Source organism: Nannospalax galili, unplaced genomic scaffold (genome assembly GCF_000622305.1).
Source record: "Nannospalax galili isolate Female #2095 unplaced genomic scaffold, S.galili_v1.0 scaffold805, whole genome shotgun sequence".
Lineage (NCBI taxonomy): Eukaryota > Metazoa > Chordata > Mammalia > Rodentia > Spalacidae > Nannospalax > Nannospalax galili.
In genome coordinates this window covers 11,399-20,867 of record NW_008353486.1, presented here as the reverse complement: position 1 = coordinate 20,867, position 9,469 = coordinate 11,399, and the positions used below count along the sequence as shown (strand labels likewise).

Here is a 9,469-nt window from a genome sequence, read left to right as displayed (position 1 = left end):
TATAAAAGGTGGCGAATATAGTAAAAGAGTAACCTGAAGGGCTCAGAGATGGCTCAGTGGTTAAGAGCACTGGCTGCTCTTTCAGGGGACCCGGATTTGAATCCCAGCACTCAGATGGCAGCTGACAAAGGCCTTAACTCCAGTTCCAGGGGAAATTCGATGCCCTCTTCTGACCTCCACAGGCACTGCATGACACCGGTGCACTTATGTACAGGCAAGCAGTACACTCATGCACATAAAATAAAAATGATAAATTTTTTTTAAGTAACTTGAATTCTTTGAAGGAGGTGAAGTGTGATGAAGTAAGAACAGCTGCATACAATAGTAGCAAGAGAAAGGAAGGGGTGGATACTATCAATTCCAGGCAGATGGGAGATGGGTAGAAGGCTTGAATCCAGGATCTAAGTCTACTTCCACTTTCAGTAAGAGAAAATGGCCTAATAATACCACAGAGAGGAATGTACATTTTACAGAAAAAGGTGTAGTTATCACTCATTTTGCAGTAGTCAGTTCTAAAATGTAAAATAACCAGAATTCTTATTGTGTATACATTTTACAGTTCTCAGGTGTCCTTCCACAGGTGAGTTACACAGCCATCATGATCTTTTAGTAATATATTCTGCTTCGTTAATAGATATTATGTGCATAGACCTTTTTAATGCGTAATTTATAGAAATGGTCATAAACTATGCTCATCTAAGTTGCCTTTCAAGAACCGACATGATAATCAGGTTTTTGCACCCTACTTATTACTGTTCTTCATAAATTCTCAGATATTCTCAATATGGTCATTCTGTTTCTTTTAATACTCTTTTCCTTCCTCAAAGGAGAGAGGAGGCTTTATTGTAAAGAAATTATCTAAAGAGCAGTGGGAGGAAGAGGGGAGAAAGGAAGGAAAAGAGGGAAGGAGAAAGGGAGGGATGGAAGAAGGATGGAGCGCTAGGGATCGTCCAGTTAGAAAATTTCGAAGAAAAGTTTTTTTATAAGATAGCTCTTCATTTTAGGGAAAACATTTTTCTTGGACGTAAACTCACTTTTCTTTTTAGCCGCCAAGGTAGCTATGAAGAGACCAAGGTTAAAATTGTCTCCTGAACAAGGAAAGATACTAAGAGCAGACCTTGACATTGTTCTACTGCTGAGCTCAAGAGCATAGACTGTCTCCTGGAGGCTGCCGGGAGCAGTGTCTTCTCTTCTCGCCAGAGCACTTTCAAAAATTACCTGTCTACCAACTGAATTTATTGAGGAACTTTAAATATAGAATATTCTAAGATTTGTTGGTCTGTTTATAAGTACTGACTAAATATTGATCATGTTAAATACTATTAATAATACATAAAGGTTATAGTTCTATTCTCAAAGAATTTTCAGGAGCAGATCTTCAACGCCCATGCAAGAAAAATGACAACCTTTCTGAGCCCCAGTTTCCTAGTCTATAACGCCAGTAAGCATCCCTTTCTGCGATATTGAGAACATAGAAGATATGAACATAAAGTGTCATATGAACATAATAAGCAGTGTATGCTATTCTGTCTGGTAGCAAGCTTAAATAAGAAAAAGCATGACAGGTTTTCAAGAACACTTGAACAATCTCTACATGGTCCTACACATCCCTCCCTGAAGGACTGCAGTCTCTCAGGCAGTACATTTACATTATTCCTCTCCCATTAACTCAGTGGATACCACACATGAATGTCGATAATTTGGTGGGTTGAGGACTTTATGATAATTACTTAGTGTTTACTTACCTCTAATCCACCTGACCATACTTAATGTAATCTTAACTGGGCTCTTTTGGCAAGCTATAAGTTACTTTTTTCCCGAAGGTTCCAGTTCCCCTGCCTATGGGCTAAATCCTGCTGACTGCTACCCCTTCCTGGACTCTTCTCCATGTTTCTGTGCCCCTTTTCTAACGCCCTATTTATCTGAGACTTGATTTATCATCTCTCTGTCCCACACTTCATAGATACATAATAGACCTTTGTATACAATAGACGTTTGTTTGCTGAGTGCAAAATTTTAGTTTTACTTAACAGGAGTCAATATTTCACAAAAATTAAGTTTTGCCTTTCAAAACTGCCAAGCTTAAAATGAAATAAGGAGGCAATGCCACCCACAGGGAGTAAATCTTTTCTGCAGTGAAAGTTTGGAAAAGGACACAAATGCTTTTCAGTGGAGCAACTTTTCTAGTCCTGTTTTAGAAACTCCAAAATTGAAGATTCTATTTAGGAAATGCAGCCATAGGTTCAAATTACTATTATCTTTCCAGGCGACAAAATTCTTTCCTTTTACAAGGTTTTGCCGTAAAAATTGTCAGCAGTATTATTACAGTATTTTAACTACTAATGGAACTTGTGCCTTAGTCCTTGTAATAAGATTTACTCCCAATAATAACACTGCAATTTTTGTATTTTTTTCCAATTACCATAGCCATGTACTATACACAACATCACTGTAATTTATAACTACTCATGGAATTATTTTGAAGTCTTAACCAACAACTATACACCCAACAATCCCACAACAATTTCTTTGACCCTAAAAATTTACCATGGCAAGCTAAAACTTTTGAAATTTTAACCACTGCTTTTTGTAATGTTTCTAGATAATTCCTTTTATCCTGTGGCTTTTCTTCTGTATCTCATCGCAAGATAGCCTTGGCATCACCTCCCCACTACATTTAAGCTGGTCTTTGCTATGTCAAGAAATAACCATAATAGATTAGAGAAAAACAGAATTTTTTTTTGAAGTTTTAAAGACCTAGTCTTTGGAGAATAATGGAATCAAATCCAGTTACAGATTTATATTGCTTCATTCAATAGTCTCAAGTCTGAAGCCAGAAATGACTTAAACATGTGGCTAGTCCAAATTAAGATGCATTGTTAAGTATAAAATATACGCTGGTTTTGAAGAAGTACTATGTAAAAGCAAAGGTAATACATATCATTAGTATTTTTATATTGATAACACATTGACATAATATTTTGGATATGCAAAAACAAAAATAATTTTATATGATCCTTTTTCAATCTGGGTACTAGAAAAAATATAAGTTTCTGTTTTGGTTGTTTTGGCTTTCCAGTACTGGGGATTGAATTGAGGGCCCTATGTGTACTAAGCAAGCACTACCACTGAGCTACTACCTACCTAGCCCCGCAAAATGTAAATTTCACATGACTCTTGTACTGTATTGCTATTGGACAGTGTTGGTATAGAGAACAGTAAAGCTTCCTTTCACTGAGATGAAAAATCAATTTCCTGGGCTGGAAGAGGAGTTAGAATATGGTAAGACCCTAGATGCCAATAAATCCTGACAAGGCACTTATTCTCACCCTATTCTGGCACAAGGTTTGGAGAAGGGTACCTGAAATGACAGGATCCACCTACCTATGGGATTGGAGACCTGAGACATAATTTTCCTGTTAGATCACTAAGGTGTGACAAACCCCTTAAGAGAAGCAAGGGCCAGGCCAACCTGCGCCATGAGCAAAACCAGACAACCAAGACTTTAAAATGGCACAATCCAATGCACTTTTAGTGATCAACAAAATGTTCTATACCTATACAATAGAATATCCATAAGCTGGTTGAGAGTATTGAGACACTTGAGGCTTGATTAGTATAGCTGAGTTGTATGAGTTTTAATATTATTTAATTGTAATTAATATAAATGTAAATAGCCACAAGTGGCTGGTGGCTACCATAATAGACAATACAAACTTACAAAGTACCACCGAGGTTCTGGGAAGCGCAACGTAATTCCCAGTTTCCTAAAGAGACATGGGGTGTTAGGGAGGCATTAGACTTGAAAGAACCTTGCTGATAAGCCAAGATGAACTCAAGCAGTCTATGAGATGAGATGCTTCTGAGGAAAGATGACTATTACAAAAAACAAGAGGAGGGCTGGAGAGATGGCTCAGTGGTTAAGAACACTGGTGTTCTTGCAGAAGACCTGGGTTCAAATCCCAGCACCTACATGGCAGCTAACAACTGTCTGTAACTCCAGTTCCAGGGGATCTGACAGCCTCTTCTGTCCTCTGCAGGCTTTGCATGACACGGGGACACTTACCTACATGCAGGAAATACATGAATACACATAAAATGAAAATAATAAAATATTTTTTAAAAAAACAAGAGGAGCCAGAGTGTAAACGAAGAGCCAGAATTCAGGGCTTCATTTTTCCCCAGCACCCAGATACCGTGTAAATCCCTGCAGTTGAGATGCAGTCTCTGCCATACTAACAGTGATCACGTCTTTGTCACCCTTTCTGAAATCACACCTTAAAGCTGAAATTTGGTGGAGAAGTAGGAAAATGAAAACTATTTTTTTGCAAACCTGAGGCATTAGAGTGAATAGCAGTCATAAAACAGTGGCCCAAGTGTGCCATTGCAAATCAATATTGTCTCTGGCTTTAGAGAACCCATATTGAAGATATTTTCACAGTGGTAAAGTCCCAGTCCACAAATGCTGTGTCGATCATGGTAAATGCAGCTATTAGGGATATTTTACACATTACCAATAAATGGGCAGTTGTTGGGATTATTGCAGGAAAAGCTTTAATTGGATTTGAGAACCCTTTCTGATAGTCTTTGCTAAATTCAATAAATTCACCTCCTTTCAAATTAGCAGAGGCTTTCAGCCCTGGCTTATTGGCCATTTCTCCTGAAATATGAAGAGCTTTTGATGAATTGTACAGTGTAGGTTGACCTTAGCTTCATTTCTTCTGTTTTGAATAGCAGGAGTAAGTTCTGGATAATCAGTCATAGCATCCAGCCAGTGTATTGCGTTTCTCAAAACAATTATGGGATGGTTATATTTAGTATGAACATGATAATATAATTAAGATCTTCTGAAAGAATAGGTTAAGATAGAAAAAGCAAAGAAAATTAATCTTAGATAGCCATGAATACACTCTCCCTAATGTGGTATAAAATTAAAACACCTCCATCTCAAACAGAGCAAAGAATATGAAACTACAATGGGGCAGACCCCTCACCTGTGAGAATACTGGGCATGAGCAGAGGGAAAGCAGCCCTGTTGCTAAAGCTTGTGACATAGAAGTAGACCTACAGTAAGATTAACACACCTTGGGGCTGGAGAAATGGCTCAGTAGTTAAGAGCACTGGCTGTTCTTGCAGAAGACCTGGATTTGAATCCCAGCACCCACGTGGCACCTAACAACCATCCATAAATCCAGTTCCAGGGGATCTGATGCCTCCTGTCCTCCTCGAACACTGCAAGACAGGGGTGCCCTTAGACACATGCAGGCATAACGTTCATGCACATAAAAATAAAAAAAGATTAACCCAACTTTCAGAAGACTATGCTAACTCATGCACAGCTTGGCAATCTTCTGGGCAGGTTAAGACAGGGAAAAATTCCAGTGCAAGGGAGTAACAGTGGGGATGGAAAGAGCCATGTCATTCTAAGTCTCTCTTTTCACAAGCTGCATAGTGACTAGGCCTACAGTGAGCAGATCTGCTGATCATGAGAGCTGCTTGGTATTTCTTCACATTCTGTTGCAATTTGGGGCTCTATTTTTAAATTTTGAATATTTATTTTATGTGAGTGTTTTGCTTGCATGTATGTTTATATGTATACCATGTGCATCCCTGGTACCCTCAAAAGCCAGAAGAGGATGTCAGATATCCTAGAACTGGAGTTCTGGGTGGTTATGAACTACCATGTGGGTTCTGGGCACCAAGCCCCAGTCTTCTAGAAGAACAGCAAGTACTCTTAACAGCTAATTCACCTCTCTAGCCCCCTGAATTCTGTTTTTAAATATCTCCAATAATACATGATTGATCTTTTCTCAAAGAAAATAATGTTTTCAGCAAGACTCAATTTTTTTGTACCATGATTCAGTCGTCTTAAAAAATACTGATATTTGATATTAAAACCATGATACTCTATTCCTGAAATAATTTTCGTCTATTTTAATTTTTTTCTTATTTTCGTGTGTATGTGTTGTGTCTATGCTGTTTGCATGTATGTGGGTGCACGTGTGTGTGTGCAGACCCAAAGTTGATAATGAGAATCATCCTCCATCACTCTTCCGTCTTACTCTTTGAGCCAAAGTCTTTTAATCAAACTCAGAACTTGCTGATATGGCTAGTTAGCCAGTGTTCCTTGTCGTTGCCCTACAAGACAAGGTGCCCTAGAATCGCAGGTGGTCCACCATGCCCACCCAGCATTTACCTGGATTCTAGGAATCTGAACTCCCAGTCCTCTTGTTTGTGTGGCAAATGCTTTAATGGCTAAGTCATCTCTCCAGCCTCCAAGTTTAGTCTCTTTTAGATACTAAATATAGTACTGTATTGAGTCACACCTATTAAGAAACCCCTTAAACTAATTATCTGGCATTATCAGTGTCTCATTTCTCATTTCAAAAACATGCACACCTCTTTTGTAATAACCAACCTACTTTGGTGTAGAAACGAGATGCTTCTTTCTTTACAAAACACTTGCTAAAGATTGTGTGTGTGTGTGTGTGTGTGTGTGTGTGTGTGTGTGTGTGTGTGTGATGATAACCTGATTGTAGTTGAAGTATTCACTTGTTCCTTGAAGAATGAAAACAAGAATAAGGGCATATATTGTAAACTGTTCAACTTCTTTTATTCTAATGACACACTTCCTAGCTATTCACAAAATTGCCTGTACCTATCCTACAGAATATGCTCCTATTTGTAATGTATAAAATCCAGCCTAAATCATGGCATACAAAATAATGATTACCAAGTTGGGCAATTGCCAGTGATAGCCTAACTTGCTGGGTCCTTCCTCATGCTTGTCCTACTGAGACATAAAACTGTACTGCATGCATGACAGTAGCTGCTTCACCACTGTATGTTTTCATGGAAACTAAGAACATTAGTTGATTTAATAAATTTGCCAATATCTACCTTCTCTCAATTTCTCTTCAATTTATCTGACTTTGCAAACTTTAAGGCAACACAAAAACTTGTATCTGATATTGCTGTAGGGAGTATGACTTTAAATGGCAGCGCTGGGATTTTTATTTTCTTTGATAATATTTTTAATGAAAACTGCATTCACTTACTAACGTATTTGTGAATAATTATTAAGCTCAAGGCATTGTGCAAAATACGGAGAATGTAGCACATCAAATGAGACAAAAAAAAAGTCCCTGCCCTCCTGGAGTTTACATTCCTCATCAGTTAGAAATCATTATTTAAGCATTTGCTCTAGAAAACCTATGGTGATGAGAGGTAAATATGCTTTGTTTAACAGTGACACAAACCATAAGAAAAATGTTATTAGTGACAATATATGGGGAACTGTTGTTAACAGATCATTCATTCAATAAAACCCCATTCATATTATTGTACTTTTACCCAAAGTCACATATTAGACTTACTACAGCACACAGATTTACAATCTGTATTTGCACTGGAATCCTGTTTATGTTTATTTGAATTATAGCTTTACATTACTCTTTTGTCATTAGTTTTGTGTTTCATTAAACACGTTAGAGATATTGATCTTTTTAAAATAATAGCTACAATGTAGCACTACTCTAACTAAAAATACAAATCACAGCCAGAAGTAAGATTACATCGTCTGGGAGAGAGCATATGCAATCCTTAAATATTACCCAAAACAACATATTCCCTGGAGCTCACATGGAACTTTTAAGAGTGTGATAGTTATTCAGACAGTAACAGGTTTTTAGCCAGGTGTGGTGGCATACATCTGGAATCCTAGAACCTGGGAGGTAAAGAAAGGAATATCAAAAGTTCAAGGCAGCCCAAGCTACATGAGACCCTATATCAAAAGAAAAAGGTAACAGAATTTTCAGAAACACACCTAACAGTGTGCTCTATCCCATTCCCCTCCTTTGACCCCAGTTGGCTCACCAGCAGTAAAAAATAGTGAGCCGACTATTATGTTTTGAGGGTCAAACCCAGGATTACCCAGAAAAAAATTGCAATGTTTATAGGAAGCCAGCTTTGAAGTACTGTCCTGATAAGAATAGAGAAATTTCTCAAGTTTATGAAGTTCTCTCTGATGCCAAGAAAAGGGAATTATATGACAAAGAAGGCAAATTGGCAATTGGGGAGGGTGATGAAGGTGGTGGCTTTGGCTCTCCCATGAGCATCTTTTTGGAGGAAAAGAAAGGATTCAGAGAGAAAAGAGAAGTAAACATGTTCTGCATCCACTATCAGGAATCTTAGAATATCTATACAGTGGTACAACAAGAAAATTGGCTCTGCAAAAGAATACGATTTGTGACAAATGTGAAGGGCAAGGTGGTACAAGTGGAGTGCTGCCCCGGCTGCAGCGTTGCTGGAATGCAAATAAGGATTCATAAATAGGACGAAGAATGGTTCAAGTAATTCATTCTGTGTGCATGAAGTGCCGAGGCTATGGTGAACAGATCCTAATGACAGACATAAAGCTTGAGGGAAAGAAGATAGTTCAAGAGAAGATTCTAGAAGTTCATGTTGACAAAGACATGAAAGATGGATAGCAGATAGCATCCCATAATGAAGGAAATCAAAGACCAGGACTGGAGTCAGGAGATACTATCATTCTGCTAGATGAGACAGGCCACCAATGCTTTATTCAACAAGATGTTTACATGGGAGTGAACATAGAACTAGTTGAAGCACTATGTGAGTTCCAAAAGTCAATACCTTACTTAAAGACTGAAGGGCCATAGCCTTCACCTTTCACCCATGTCAGGTGGTTACACGTGGGAGAAAATGGATGTGTGCTCAATGAAAGTATGCCAATTTATTGTATACCGTGTGAAAGCAGGCACCTAATTATCAAGATTAAAGTAAATTTTCCTGAGAATGACTTTCTCTCTCCTGATAAACTTTCTTTGCTGGAAAAAAATTTCCCCGAAGGTTAGGAAACAGAAGAGACTGATAAATTGGATCAGGTAGAACTAGTAGACTTCGATACAAATCAAGAAAGAGGGTGCCCTTAAACTGGAGAAGTATATGAGAATTAAAAACATCATTTCATCATTACATCATTCCAGAGGGGATATTCAGTATCTAACTTCTTTGTAGGGCCAGTGAATAGGACTTGCTGCTTTTTATGGGTTGTAGGTTGTTTTGTTGTTTTGTTTTGTTTATACTGGAGATGGAACCTAGAACCTTGTGTACAGTAAGCAAGAACTCTACCACTGAGCTAAATATCCCCACCCCTTTAAAGAATTTTATTATCATTATTTTAGACAGGATCTCCCTAAATTGAACCAGGCTAGCCTTGAATTTCGTGTCACTCTGTCAAGCCATGAACTTTCAGAATTATAGGCCAGCATTGCTGGTATTTTATATGTAGTTGTGAGTTAAAGACTATAGTCAGAATACATTACTACTTGCTTTTGGTTTTTTGTTGTTTGATTGTTTTGGTTTTGTTTTGTCTGTTTTGAAACAGAATTTCTTTATGTAGCTCAGCTAGTTTAGAATTCATTATATAAGCCAGGCTAACCTCAAA

At 37.9% G+C, this 9,469-nt stretch overlaps 1 pseudogene; it reads left to right on the top strand.

The window, feature by feature from the left end:
- The first annotated feature begins 7,214 nt into the window (after positions 1-7,214).
- LOC103748105 lies at positions 7,215-8,954 on the top strand (annotated as a pseudogene).
- The last annotated feature ends 515 nt before the right edge of the window (positions 8,955-9,469 follow it).